This window comes from Meriones unguiculatus, assembly GCF_030254825.1.
Source record: "Meriones unguiculatus strain TT.TT164.6M chromosome Y unlocalized genomic scaffold, Bangor_MerUng_6.1 ChrY_unordered_Scaffold_23, whole genome shotgun sequence".
NCBI lineage: Eukaryota > Metazoa > Chordata > Mammalia > Rodentia > Muridae > Meriones > Meriones unguiculatus.
This window is the reverse complement of record NW_026843709.1, coordinates 32,555,863-32,571,533: the sequence shown is the minus strand read 5'-3', so window position 1 is coordinate 32,571,533 and position 15,671 is coordinate 32,555,863.

Genomic DNA, 15,671 nt, shown 5'->3' with positions numbered 1-15,671 from the left:
ATATGGCCATCTGTAAAGAAATAGAGGAAGTTATATCCTAACAGTTTGTGGACTTTAAGAGGGAAATGCTTAAATCACTAAATGAAATAAAAGAAACAGAGCTTTGTTCAAACAAACAGCTGAAAAAATTGATGGAAAAATAGAAAAATAAAGTCAGACAGGTTAAGAAAATCAAAAAATGGCTCAAGAACTGAAGATAGAACTTAGAAAACACAAATGGAGGAAACTGTGGAAAGAACTTAATGAAGAAAACAGGAAATACAGAGGTTAACGTAACCAATAGACCACAAGAGATGGAAGAAACAACCTCAGGTGTGAAAGATACAATGCAGGAAACAGATGTATCTGTCAAAGAAAATGTTAAATCTAAGAAATTCTTGGCAAAGACCTTCCAAGAAATTCAAGACAACATAAAAAGACAAAACCGAAGAATAATACAAATAGAGGAAAAAGAAGATTCCCTGCTCCAAGGCCCAGAAAATATTTTCAACAAAATCATTGTAGAAAATTTCCCCAACTTAAAGGAGAGACCAATAAGAATACAAGAGGCCTACAGAACACTGAATAAATTAGACCAGAAAAGAAAATTCTCCCTTCACATAATAATCAAAACCGTAAGTATAGAGAACAAAGAAAAAATACTAAGAGTTGCAAGGGAAAAAGGCCAAGTAACATATAATGGCAAACCCATTAGAATCACACCTTACTTTTCAACAGAGACTATGAAAGCCAGAAGGGCCTGGACAGATCATGCAGACCCTAAGAGAACACAGATGTTAGCCCAGGCTACTATACCCCACAAAACTCTCAGTCCTCATAGATGGAGAAAACAAGATATACAATGACAAAAACAAATTTCAACAATACCTACAAACAAATCCAGCATTACAGAAGACACTAGAAGGTAAAAGACAACACACACACACACACAAAACCTAGATACTTTCAATTGCCTCACTACAGTAAAACAAAAACAACCAAGCACACAACCTTATAATCGCAGCCAACTTCAAAATTAAAGGTTCTAACAGCCACTGGTCATTAATCTCAACATCAATGGACTCAACTCTCCAATAAAAAGACACAGATTAACAGAATGGATGCATAAATAAAACCCAGAAATCTGTTGCATACAAGAAACACAGCTAAGTTACAAAGATAAACATTACCTGAGTGTAAAAGGTTGGAAGGTGGCTTTCCAAGCAAATGGATCCAAGAAGCACAGGAGTAGCCATTCTAATATCTAATAAAATAGACTTTCAACCTAAATTAATTAAAAGAGATGGGGATGGACCCTTCATAATCATCAAGGGAAAATTCCACCAGGAAAACATCACAATCCTGAACATCTATGGCCCCAAAACAAGGGCACCCATATTTGTAAAAGTAACATTGATAAAACTTAAACCACATAGAGATCCGCACATATTAATAGTGGGAGACTTCAACACCCCACTCTCAACAATGGACAGATGAACAAAAGAGAAATTAAACAAAGAATCAATGTCTCTGAAAGAGGTCATGAATCAAATGGACCTAACAGACATATATAGACCCTTACACCCAAAATCAAAAGAATTTACATTCTTCTCAACACCTCATAGAACCTTCTCCAAAATAAACAACATAGTTGGTCACAAAGCAAGCCTCAACAGATGCAAGAAGATTGAAATTATCCCTTGTATCCTGTCTGATCACTATGGAATAAAGCTGGACCTCAACAACAGCAGAAAAAGCAAAAAGCCTACACACACATGGTAACTGAACAATTTACTACAAAATGACAGCTGGGTCAGGGAAGAAATAAAGAAAGAAATTAAAGTCTTCCTAGAACTCAATGAAAAGATACAACATACCCAAAGTTGTGGGACAAAATGAAGGCAGTGCTAAGAGGAAAGTTCATAGCACTAAGTGTCTTCAAGAAGAAATTCGAGAAAGCTCTTTCAAGCAAGTTGATGGTTCACTTAAAAACCCTAGAAAAAGAAGCAGACACACCAAAAAAAAAAAAAGAGTAGATGGCTGGAAATAATCAGTCTCACGCTGAAATCAATCAATTAGAAACAAATAAAACAATTCAAAGTATCAATGAAAGCAAGAACTGGTTATTTGAGAAAATCAACAAGATAGACAATCCCTTAGCCAAGCTACCTAAAAGCCAGAGAGACACCATCCAAATCAACAAAATCAGAAATGAAATGGGGGACATTACCACAGACACTGAGAAAATCCAAACAATCATTAGGACTTATTTCAAAAGTCTATATGCCATAAAACTGGAAAATCTAAATGAAATACACAATATTCTTGATCAATTCCACTTACCAAAGCTGAATAAGGAGCAGGTAAATCAATTAAATAGCCCTATATCCCCCAAGGAAATAGAAGCAGTCATCAAAAGTCTCCCATCAAAACAAAAAAAAAGCCCAAGACCAGATGGTTTCAGTGCAGAATTCTACGAGACTTTCAAAGAAGAGCTAACTGTAGTTCTCTTTAAACTATTCCACAAAATAAAAAAACAGAAGGAACATTTCCAAACTCACTCTATGAAGCCACAGTCACCTTGGTACCTAAGCCTCACAAAAACCCAGCGAAGAGAGAATTTCAGGCCAATCTCCCTTATGAACATTGATGCAGAAATACTCAACAAAATACTTGCAAACCAAATACAGAACACATCAAAGATATCATCAAGAACACATCAAAAATATCATCCCCTATGGACCAAGTAGGCTTTATCCCAGGTATGCAGGGGTGGTTCAATATATGGAAATCCATCAATGTGATCCACCATATTAACAAACTGAAAAAAAAAAACAAAAAGAAAAAAAACACATGATAATCTCTCTAGATGCTGAAAAAGCATTTGACAAAATCCAACATCCATTTATGTTTAAAGTAATGGAGAGATCAGAGATACAAGGCACATATCTAAACATAGTAAAGGCAATATACAGCAAGCCTATAGCCAACATCAAACTGAATGGAGAGAAACTTAAAGCAATCCCACTGAAATCAGGGACAAGACAAGGCTGCCCGCTCTCTCCATATCTCAACACAGTGTTGGCAGTCCTTGCTAGAGTAATAAGACAATTGAAGGAGATCAAGTGGATTCAAATTGGAAAGGAAGAAGCCAAATTATCACTATTTGTGAATGATATGATAGTCTATGTTAATGTCCCCAAGAACTCAACCAGAAAACTCCTAAAGCTGATAAATACCTTCAGCAAAGTGCCCCGAATTCAAAATTAACTAAAAAAAAAAAAAAAAAATTAGTAGCCCTCCTGTATAGAAAAGACCAGAGGGCTGAGAAAGAAATTAGGGAAACAAAACCCTTCACAATAGTCACAAATGACATAAAGCACCTTGGAGTAACCCTAATCAAGGAAGTCAAAGGCTTGTATGAAAAAAATTCAAGTCTCTAAAGAAATAGAAGAAGATATCAGAAGGTGAAAAGATCTTCCATGCTCATGGCTTGGCAGGATTAACATAGTAAAAATAGCCATCGTACCAAAAGCAATCTACAGATTCAACGCAATTCCCATCAAATTACCAACACAATTCTTTACAGACCTGGAAAGAACAATTCTCAACTTTATATGGAATAACAAGAAAAACATAATTGCTAAAATAATCCTCTACAATAAAAGATCTTCTGGAGGTATCTCCATCGGTGATCTTAAGCTGCACTATAGAGCAACAGTTATAAAAACTGCATGATATTGGCACAAAAACAGAATGGTGGATCAATGGAACTGAAAAGGGGACCCAGATATAAATCCACACACTTATGGTCACCTGATCTTGGACAAAGATGCAAAAAACATACAATGGATAAAAAGATAGCATTTTCAACAAATTGAGCTGGTCTAACTGGATGTACACATGTAAAGAAATAAAAATAGATCTATACTTATCACCCTGCACAAAACTATAGTCTAAGTGGATCAAAGACCTCAACATTAAACCAGACACATTAAATCGGTTAGAAAAAAAAGTGGGGAATACCCTTGAACTCATTGGCACAGGAGACAACTTCCTGAACAGAACACCAACAGCACTGACAATCTGTAAATGGGACCTCATGAAACTGAAAAGCTTCTGTAAAGCAAAATAAATAAATAAACATCATCAAAACAAAATGATTGCCTACAGACTGGGAAAGAATATTGACCAACCCTTCATCTGGCAGAGGGCTAATACCCAGTATATATAAAGAACTAAAGAAGATGAAAAACAGCAGAGCAAGTAATCCAATTAAAAAATGGGGAACAGAGCTAAACAGAGAACTCTCCGTAGAGGAATATTGAATGGCAGAGAAACACTTAAAAAATGAAATGCTCAACATCATCAGCCATCATGGAAATACAAATCTAAATGACCCTGAGATTTAACTTTACACCCATCAGAATGGCCAAGATGAAAAACTCAAGTGACAACACATGATGGAGAGGTTGTGGAGAAAGGTGAACCCTCCTCCACTTCTTGTGGGAATGTAAACTTGTAAAACCACTCTGGAAATCAATCTGTCACTTTCTCAGACAACTAGGAATAGTGCTTCCTCAAGACCCACTTTACCACTCCTAGGCATATATCGAAAAGGGGCTCAAGGACACAATAAAGAAATTTGCTCAACCATGTTTGTAGCAGCTTCATTTGTAACCACCAGGAGCTGGAAACAGCCCAGATGCCCCTCAGCTAAAGAATGGATGCAGAAATTGTGGTACATCTACACAATGGAGTACTACTATGCAATAAAAAATATGGAAATCATGAAATTTGCAGGTAAATGGTGGGACCTGGAAAGGATCATCCTGAGTGAGCTGTCCCAGTATCAGAAAGACACACACGGTATATACTCACTCATATAGACATATAAGATAGGATAAACCTACTAAAACCTGTACATCTAAAGAAACTAATTAAGAGGAAGGACCCTGACTAAAATGATCAATCCACATCCTGTAAGGCAAAGAGGATAGACATCAGAAGAAGAAGAAAACCCGAAACAACCTATTAACCTGCCATAGAGGGCCTCTGAAAGGCTCTGCCCTGCATACAATCAAAGCAGACACTGAGACTTAAGCCAACTATTGGGCAAAGTGCAAGGAATCTTATGTAAGAAGTGGGAAATAGTAAGATCTGGAGAGGACAGGAACACAAAGAGAGAAACAGAACCAGAAAATTTGAACAAGACTCATACTCCAACCAATTACCAGGCATGGAGATATCCTAGAACCCCTGCACAGATGTAGTCCATGGCAGTGTAGTGTCCAAGTGAGTTACATAATAATGGGAAAAGGGACTGTCTCTGACATAATCTCATAGGCCTGTTCTTTGATCACCTCCCACCTGAGGGGATGGCAGCCTTACCAGGCCACAGAAGATGACAATGCAGCTACTCCTGTTGTGATCTGATAGACTTAGATCAGAAGGAAGGAGAAGAGGACCTCCCCTATCAGTGGACTTGGGGAGGAGCATGGGTGAAGAAGGGGGATGGAGAGTGGGGCCAGGAGGTGAGGATGGAGAGGCTTATGGGGGATACAAAGTGAAATAAACTGTAATTAATAAAAAATAAAATAAAATAAATGCTGGAAAATAAAAGAGCATTGTAATATGATAACAGCATTGTGAAGCCATAAGACCACTGTGATACATAAAAGCATTATGATGTAATCATAGCATTATGATGTCATAATACCACTGTGATATCATAATTCCATTGTAATGTCATCATTGCACTGTGAACTAATAACACATTGTGATCTCATAAGAGCATTTAGATGTCATACTATTGTGATATCATAATAGTATTTTGATAGCATACCATTTTGCTTTCAAAATAGCATTGTGATGTCATTATACAATCATGATGTCATAACAGCATTGTGATGTCACAATAGTATTGTTATGTCATATAAGAATTGTAAAGTCATTAACACCATTGTGATAGCACAATAGCATTGTAATTTCATCCTAGCTTTGAGATGTCCTAATATTATTAAAAAGTCATCCCTTTCTGAAGTCTTAATAACATTATAAGGTCATAATTCTTTTGTATTGTCACAACACAACCATGTCCTAATATAATATTGATGTCATCATAACATTGTATTGTCATAATAGAATTGTAATATCATAATAGCATTGTGATGTATTAATAGCATATTAATCTCATAAACCCATTTTAATATGACATCATTGTGATTTCATCATAACATTAGGATGTTATGATGAATTTTGATGTCATGATGCCATTCAAATGTCATCATTCATTTTGATTTTATCATACCAATTGTGATGCCTTAACTCTATTGTAATTTCATATTAGAATTTCAATGTCATAACAACATTATGTTTTCATATAATTGTGATGTCATAATTGCATTGTGATATCATAAAAACTTTATGATATTAAAATTGAGTTGTGATGTTATACCACAATCAGGTCATAATAGCTTTGTGATGTCAGAATAGCATTGGGATGTAATAATGAATATTGATTTCTTGATGCCATTGTGATTTTATAATAGAATTATGATGTCATCACAGCATTGTGATTTCCTGATATCATTGTGAAGTTATACCATGGTGAAGCCATAAGAGCATTTTGATGTCAGAATTCCTTTGTAATATGATACCACAATCATATCGTTATACCATTAAATCATAATAGCATAGTGATGTCATAATACCATTGTGATTTCATAAGAGTATTGTAGTATCATAATAGCCTTGTGGTCATAACATTGTTGCAATAGCATAACATTGTGAAGTCGTCATAGCATTGAGATGTCCTAATATCATTTTAAAGTCATACCTTTGTGTATTCATAATAACATTGTAATATACCATTGTGATATCAAAACATTGTAGTGTCATAATAGCATTGAAGTGATATATTATTGTGATATAATTATAGCATTTTGATGTCATAATACCACTTTGATGTTATAATACCATTGTGATGTCAAAACAGCATTGTGATGTCAAAATACCATTGTGATATGATAATATACATGTGATGTCAGGATATCATTGTGATGTCATAATTGCATTGTTATGTTATATTATTATCGTGATGTTGTGATTTCATTGTTACATCATACTATATGATGTCATATTAGCATTGTGAAATCATAATAGCACTGAGATTTCATGAAAATAGCACTGAGATTTCATGACACCATTGAGATTACATAACACTATTGAGATATCATAATACAATTGTGATGTCATAATACCATTGTGAAATCATAATATTGGGATGTATTGCCATTGTGATGTCATAATACTATTATGATGTCATATTAGCATTGTGATATCTTAATACCATTGTGAGGTCATATCATTGTTTTGTCATTATAGCATTGAGATATTGAGATATTGTATTGCCATTGTAATGTCATAAACCATTATGGTTTCATCATAACATTATGTTGTCCTAATACCATGTGATGTCATGCAATTGTGATGTCATAAGAGAATTGTGAAGTCATAACACGATTGTGAAATCTAATAGCAGTGTGATGTCATAATACCACTGTGATATCATAATAGCATTGAGGTTTTATATCATGGTAATATCATAATAGCATATCTTATTCTTTTTATTATTAGTTACATTTTATTAACTCTGTATCTGGAGAACTTAGAGAAAAGATCAGGAACTACATAGGTAAGGCTCACCAACAGAATACACGAAAAGGAAGAGAGAATCTCTAGTGCTGAAGATATTCTCACAGAAATTGATACTTCTCTCAAAGAAAAAGTAAAATCAGAAAAGTCCTAAACATAAAATATCCAAGAAATCAAGGACTCCATGAAAATGTGAAATCTAAGAATAATAGGAATCTATGAAAAAGAATACTCCAGGCTCCAAGGTCCAGAAAATATCTTCAAGAAAATCATAGAAGAAAAATTTCCCATCTTAAAGAGATACCCATAAATATACAAGAGGCCTACAGAATACCAAATATAGACCAGAAAAGAATTACATCACATCACATAGTGAAAACAATAAATCAAATGAACAAAGAAAAGATATTAAAAGCAACAAGAAAAAAGGCTAAAAAACATAAGAAGGTAGACCTACCAGAATCATACCAGAATTCTCACTAGAAACTATGAAAACCAGAAGGGCCTAGGAAGGAGTCATGCAGACTCTAAGGAGACCAAAGATGCCAACCCTGCAAAGCTTTCAATCAAACAGATGGAGAAATAATTACATTTTGATGTCAAAATGTTATTGTGATGTCATAATGTTATAATAGCATTGTGATGAAGTAATACCATTGTGACGTCATATTACCATTGTAATGTCATATCATTGTGATGCTATTATATAATTGGAAGTTTACCATTGTTATTTAGTAATTCCATTATATTTCATAAGAGAACTGTGATGTCATAATACCATTGTGACATTAAAATAGCATTTTAATGACATACTATTATGATGACATAAAATTGTGATGTCATAATACCATTGGGATATCATGACACCGTTACTATATCATACCATTATGATGTCATAAAAGCACTGAGATGTCATGAAAGAATTGTTATGAAATTATATCAATGTGATATCACAAAAGCATGTTGATTTCATAATGAAAGTGTGATATCATCATAAAAATATGATGTCATACCATTTTTATGTCATAATGCCATTGTGATATCATAACAGCATATCAGCATATCAATGATATCATCACAACACGTAGTGATGTGATGTCATAATACCTTTGTGATATCATAGTAGTACTGAGTTATCATACCATTTTGATGACATAATATGAGATTTCATAATAAAGTTGTGATGTCGTAAGAGAATTTTGATGTCATAATAACATTGAAATGTCATAAAAACTTTGTACTGTCATATTATTGTGTTGTCATGATTGCCTTGAAATGTCATACCATTGTAATAGCATTGTAGTATTGTGATGTGATTGTGTCAATGAGATTTCATAACAGCATTGTGATGTAATATAATTGTGCTGTCTAGATACCATTGTGATATCAAAATAACATTTTAATGTCATAATGCCATTCTAATGTCATAATACCACTATGATGTCATAATTGCCTTTTGAGATCATAATGCCATTGTGATGTCAAAATTCTATCATGATAACATACCACAGCCATTCAAAATACCATTGGGATGTTATAATAGAATTGTGATGTCATAATATCATTGTAATGTATTAATAGAATTGGGATGTTACCATTGTGATTTCATCATATCATTGTAATGTCATAATAGCATTGTGATGTTGTAATACAATTGTGCAGTCAAAACATCATTGTGATATCCTATCATTGTGATGTCAGATAGCATTGAGATCTCAGACTATTGTGATGTCAAAATATAATTATGATCTCATAATACCATTGTGATGGCATAATTCTATTGGAATGCCATAATGTGGATGTCGTAACAGCATTTAGATATCATAATACCATTGTAATATTATAATCCCATTGGATATCATACCACTGTGCTGTCAGAATAGCATTGTCATGTTATAAATGCATTGTTATGTTATAATTCCATTGTGATATCTTACAATATGATGTCATAATAGCCCTGTGATGTCATAATTCCATTGTGATATTGTATTATCATTGTGATGTTAAAATACCAATGTGAGAGCATAATAGCATTTTGAAATCATAAAGCCATTGTGATGTCAAAATTCCATTGAGATGCCATACAACAATCATTTCATTATAGCATTCTGATATCATAATAACAGTTATGTCAAAATACCACTTTATGTTACAATAGCACTGAGATGTCATGAAACCATTGTGATGACATGATACAATTGAGATGTCACAATAAAGTTGTGATGCCATAATATCATTGAGATGTCATAATAACATTGTGATCTCATAATACCACTTTGAAATCATAAGAGCATTGTAAATTAATAATACCATTATAATGTCATAACAACATTTTGATGTCATAATGCCATCAGGATGTCATAATAGCATTGTGTTGTCATCATAGCACTGTGATGTCATACCATTGTTGGTATGTTGCTTTTTAAAGTTATACACCTACCCTTGTTCATTCAAATCCTGATTTCTACCTCCCACTCTCTGGCTTCAATCCGAATATTGCATTGTGATACTTATTCTAAGCATCCTGTCTCAAATTTGAGTAAACAGGCCAGAATAAAGCCACAATGTTGAGTGATGGGAGGAGGCAGAGGGTGGGAAATGAGTAGAAGGAGCCAGACTGTAGGAAATAAGTGGAAGGAGATAGGGCAAGAGAGCAGAGCTTGGAGAGCAAACAGGAGGAGAGATCTTGGAACAGGGTTGAGAAAATGAACCAGAACTAAGACTTCACAAAAAGCAAGTAAAATGGGTGAAATCTAAATTTTTCTTATGTATTTATTTATTATGACTTGTTCACTTTGTATACTCTCTGCTGCCCCCTCAGTCTTTTCCTTCTAGTCCCACCCACCATCCTTCTTCTACCCCTATGCCTTTCTTTAATTATCCAGATAGGGGTGGTCCTCCATCTTCTTCTGCTTCCTGGTGAATTGAATCGCAATGTCCCCTTAAAGCACATCTGTTTACATGTGGATCCACAGTAAGGAAATGTCTGCTTAGGGTTAGGAGGTATGGCCTCCTTAGATAATATGATTCCTTTTATTTTCCTAATTTATTTATCACCCCTTTTATCTTTGTGTACAGGATGGCTACAGATTTTTTTAGTTATTTTTTTTTATCCATCCACTTTGCTGAAAGTGTTTAGCAGGTGTAAGAATTCACTGGTAGAATTTTGGGTTTCACTCAGATATCATATGATCTGCAAACAGTGATACTTTGACTTCTTCCTTCCCAATTTGTATCCCCTTGATCTCCTTCAATTGTCTTATTGCTCTAGCAAGGACTTCCAGAACTATGTTGAATAGATATGGAGAGAGTGGGCAGCTTGTCTTGTCCCTGATATCATTGGGATTTCTTTAATTTTCTCTCTGTTTAGTTTGATATTGGCTATGGGCTTGTTGTATATTGCCTTTACTATATCAAGATATGTACTTTGTATCCCTGACCTGTACAATACTTTAAACATGAAGGGATATTAGATTTCGTCAAATGATTTTTCAGCATTCAAAGAGATTATCATGTGTTTTTTTCTTCATATTTTAATATGGTGGATAACATCAATGGATTTCTGTATATTGAACCACCCCTGCATATATGGAATGAAGCCTACTTGGTCATAGTGGATGATATCCTTGATGTGTTCTGGTATTGGACAAAGACATAAAGTATGTTGTTATGACCCTAACCAAGCAAGTCAAAGTCTCTGAAGAAAGAATTAGAAGAAGATATCACAAGATGCAAAGATCTCCCTTGCTCATGGCTTGGCAAGCTTAACTTTGTTAAAAGGGCCATCTTACTAAAAGCAATCTACAGATTCAATGCAATTCCCATCAAATTACCAACACAATCCTTTACAAATTTTGAAAGAAAAATTCTCAACTTCATATGGAATAACAAGAAACCCAGAATTACTGAAACAATGCTCTACAATAAAAGATATTCATAAGGTATCTGCATCCCTGATCTCAAGCTGTATTATAGAGAAACAGAAATAAAAAGTTCATGGCACTGGCACAGAAACAAAATGTGGATCAATGGAACCAAACAGAAGACAAAGAAATAAACCCAAACACTTATGGACATGGAAGATTGAAAAAGATGCCAAAACCATATAATGGAAAAGATAGCATCTTCAACAAATGGTGCTGGTCTAATGCCTACAGGTAGAAAAATGCAAATAGTTTAATACTTATCAACCATCTCACAACTAAAGTCCAAGTGGATCAAAGAACTCAAAATAAAATCAGACACATTAAATCACCTAGAAAAATTGGGGAAGAGCCATTAGCACAGGAGACAACTTCCTGAACAGAACATCACCAGCACAGGCTCGAAGAGCAAGAATCAGTAAAGGGGACATCATGAAACTGAAAAGCTTCTGTAAAGCAAAGGACACTGTTGTCAAAACAAAATGAATGCCTACAGATTGGGAAAGGATCTTCACCAAGCCTCTATGTGACAGAGGGCTAATGTCCAGTATATATAAAGAACTAAAAAAGTTGAAAAGCAACAAGTCAAGAAATCCAATTAAAAAATGGGGAACCAAAAAAAATGGGGAACCAAGCTAAACATAGAATTCTTGACAGAGGAATATCGAATGTCAGAGACACACTTAAATAAATGCTCAACATCATTAGCCCTTACAGAAATGCAAATCAAAACAACCCTGATATTTCACCTTATACCTATCAAAATTCCCAAGATCAAAAACTCAAGTGACCAGCACATACTGAAGAGATTATGGACAAAGGGTAACCCTACTCCACTGCTGGTGGAAATGTAACTTTTACAACCACTCTGGAAATCAATCTGGTGCTTCCTCATAAAACCAGGAAGAGTGCTTATTCAAGATCCAGCTATACAATTCCTAGTCATATATCCAAAAGGGTTCAAGTACACAATAATACATTTGCTCAACCATGTTTGTAGCAGCTTAATTTGTAATAGCCAGAACCTGGAAAAAACCCAGATGCCCCCTCAACTGAAGAATGGTTACAAAAATTGTGGTAATTCTACAAAATAGAACATTAGTCAGGAAATTTGCAGATAAATGTTGATAACTAGAAAAGATCATCCTGAGTGAACTAACCCATAAGCAGAAAGACATATGTGGTATATACTTTCTCATATAGACATATAATATGAGATAAACCTACAAAAGTCTGTACACCTAAATAAACTAATCAAGAGGGAGGACTCTGGCTGAAATTTTCAATCCCCATCTTGAAATTCAAACAGGATGGACATCAAAAGAAGGAGAAAACGGGGAACAAGTTAGGAGCCTGCCATAAAGTGTCTCTACAAGGCACTGCTCTGCATACTGCCAAAGCAGATGTTGAGAATTATGGACAACTGTTGGGCAGAGTGCATGGAATCTAATAAAAGAAGTGGGAAATAGTAAGATCTGGAGAAGACAGGAGGTCCACAAGAGAGCAACAGTATGAAAAACTATGGGTACAGGGGTCTTTGCTGAGACTCATACTCCAACCAATACCTACATAGAAATAACCTACAAACCCTGCACAGATGTAGCCCTTGGCAGTTCAGTGTCAAAGAGGGTTCCTTAATAATGGGAACAGGGACTGCCTCTGATATGAACTGATTGGCCTGTTACTTAATCACCTTAGCTGATGGGGGAGCAGCCATACCAGGGCACAGAGGAAGACAAGGCAGCCACTCCTGATGTGATCTGAGAAAATAGGATCAGAAGGAAGGAGAGGAAGACCACCCCTATCAGTGGAATTGTGGAGGGGCATGGTGGAAAAAGGCAAAGGAAAGTGAGATCACAAGAGAAAGGAGGTAAAAGGATGCAAAGTAAATAAAGTTTTAATTAATAAAAATTAAAATTAAACATATTAAAACATTATATTTCCTTTTGGAGATATATTATAGGAGGGTGTGCTTTGAGGTTGGTATGTCCATGAATATGACCAGACAGAATGGAGTCTCTGTCTCTCAGTCTCTGTCACATTATATCGTTTTGCTGTTTGTCTTCATCTCTCTATTTCTTAATCAGTCTCTCTAGCTCTTTCTCTAGAGCTCTGTCTCTCTCTCTCTCTGCCTGTCCCTTATGGTTTAGTACAAAAATCTCCCAGTTCTTCTGAAGGACTGCAAGTTGTCTGATTTCTGACATGGCATCATGGACGGTCTCTGTAAATATATAAGCAAATTCTGTATTAAACTTATGTTTAATACACAAGTTTACGTATTTATGTTCAAAGATTTTCTTGGTCAGGGAGCATTTTAACAGATAGTAATTCACTGACTGAGAACATATCTGTGCATTTAGCAAATAATAGTGGAATTTGTGATGATGTGAAAGTCACCTGTCAAAGATATGTGACTTTATTAATGACCAGTTGAAAGAAATATGTGATACTTGCTGAAATAATCGTTTTGTTATCTTTGGGTTGTGTGCTTTCAGCTGCCCATATTTAAATATGTAGGGGTGCTCATATTTATCTCAAGCAAACTGTCCATTTGGCTCTTTTAATAACTGACTCCTGGTAATCTTACTGGCTTTAACCTGTTTAATGACAACATTCTTCCTCTCAGCCAATCAGGGCCTGTGAGAATATTGAGATTTCCATGGAGATGAATACACAAACATTTCTCAGTGTCCAGTATCTCTGATCCTGGGCACAAGTGACTTTTTCTTGTGAAACCCAACAAGTCTTCTATCTCATCCCTTTATTCAGGTCCTACACCTTTACTCCTGTTTAATTTGTGACAGTATCTGGTAGGAAATGAAACTTTAATTTTTGTTTAACTGGACACCTTCCTAAGTAGGGAAGCTTCAAAGTGATGTGGGATTAAGGTGAATGTGCTAAATTACAAGGTGGTCTTCTACTGTGATCTTGGATCTAAAATTTCCTGTTTTGACTTTGAACTAACCAGTTACTCCTGTACTCAATAAATGTACCTTTAGAATCTTATTGATAAAATGGGATGGCAGGGTCTAGACTTCCCTGGATTACTGAGTCTTTAAGAGCTGGAAATGTGAAAGAAACCATACAATTCCTGGGACTGTTTTGGGTGAAACAGAGAAAGATTGGTATATTTGAAAGAAATGAGAGGCAATAAACTCTTTGACAGCTGCTACTTTTCCACACAAGTGTTGGCAACCCTCTATGAGCAGGGTGGCCTTGGCTGACCAGTCTGAATCAACAGTTGTGTCCTACTCTGGGGTCAGTGAGGAACCTTCCTGGTCTTGTGGTTACAGTCAAAACTGGGAATACAGGACAGAGAAATGGGTTTGTGTTATATGCCTAGGACAAAAGAGCAGCTGTGTGTTCCTGCATATGTCCTCCAGACAAATGCTCAAAACTTACTATTAGTGCAAGGACTTCTTGTTTTAGGTGCCACCTGAGCTAATGGGGTCTGAGGCAGTTGGGTAACCATTAGTTCATGGCTAAAAACGTCTGCTACATAATGAGGTTCTGAAAGCATGCCTTACAAAGTCAAACTCTGCCCTCCTTTAGTAGAATCTTTGCTCCCTGTTAAAAGTCATTGCAGTAATTGTCAACATATTATTTTTATTGATTATGTGGGAATTTCATATAACATATATTACACTCCTTTTCCATTGCTCCCAGGTTGAAATTCCTGCCCATGTGTCACACTAAAATTTTATTTCTTTAAAACACATCAATTGAAGAATGTGTTTTTCATATACTCATTGAAACATGGTCAGATTCTCAGTACCAAGCGCCTTAAAAAAACTGATTTCATCTTTGTTACACCCTGCCACCACCCCCAAGAAGAAGCCATCAGTCCTGAAGAGCTCCATACTTTATCACCTTGATCACCAATTTTCTTATGTATTTGTTTATTATGATTTGTTCACTTTGTTTTCCCTCTGCTGCCCACTCCCTCCTCTCCTACCAGTCCCACTCACAGTTCTCCTATCCTTAGGTCATTTCTCTAGTTACATGATAGGGGAGGTCCTCATCCCCTTCTATCTGCCCTGACTGCAGCATCTTCCTCTAGACTCTGATTATTATGGTATTATTCTCCTTGTGTCCTAAATTGCCTCTACTTAT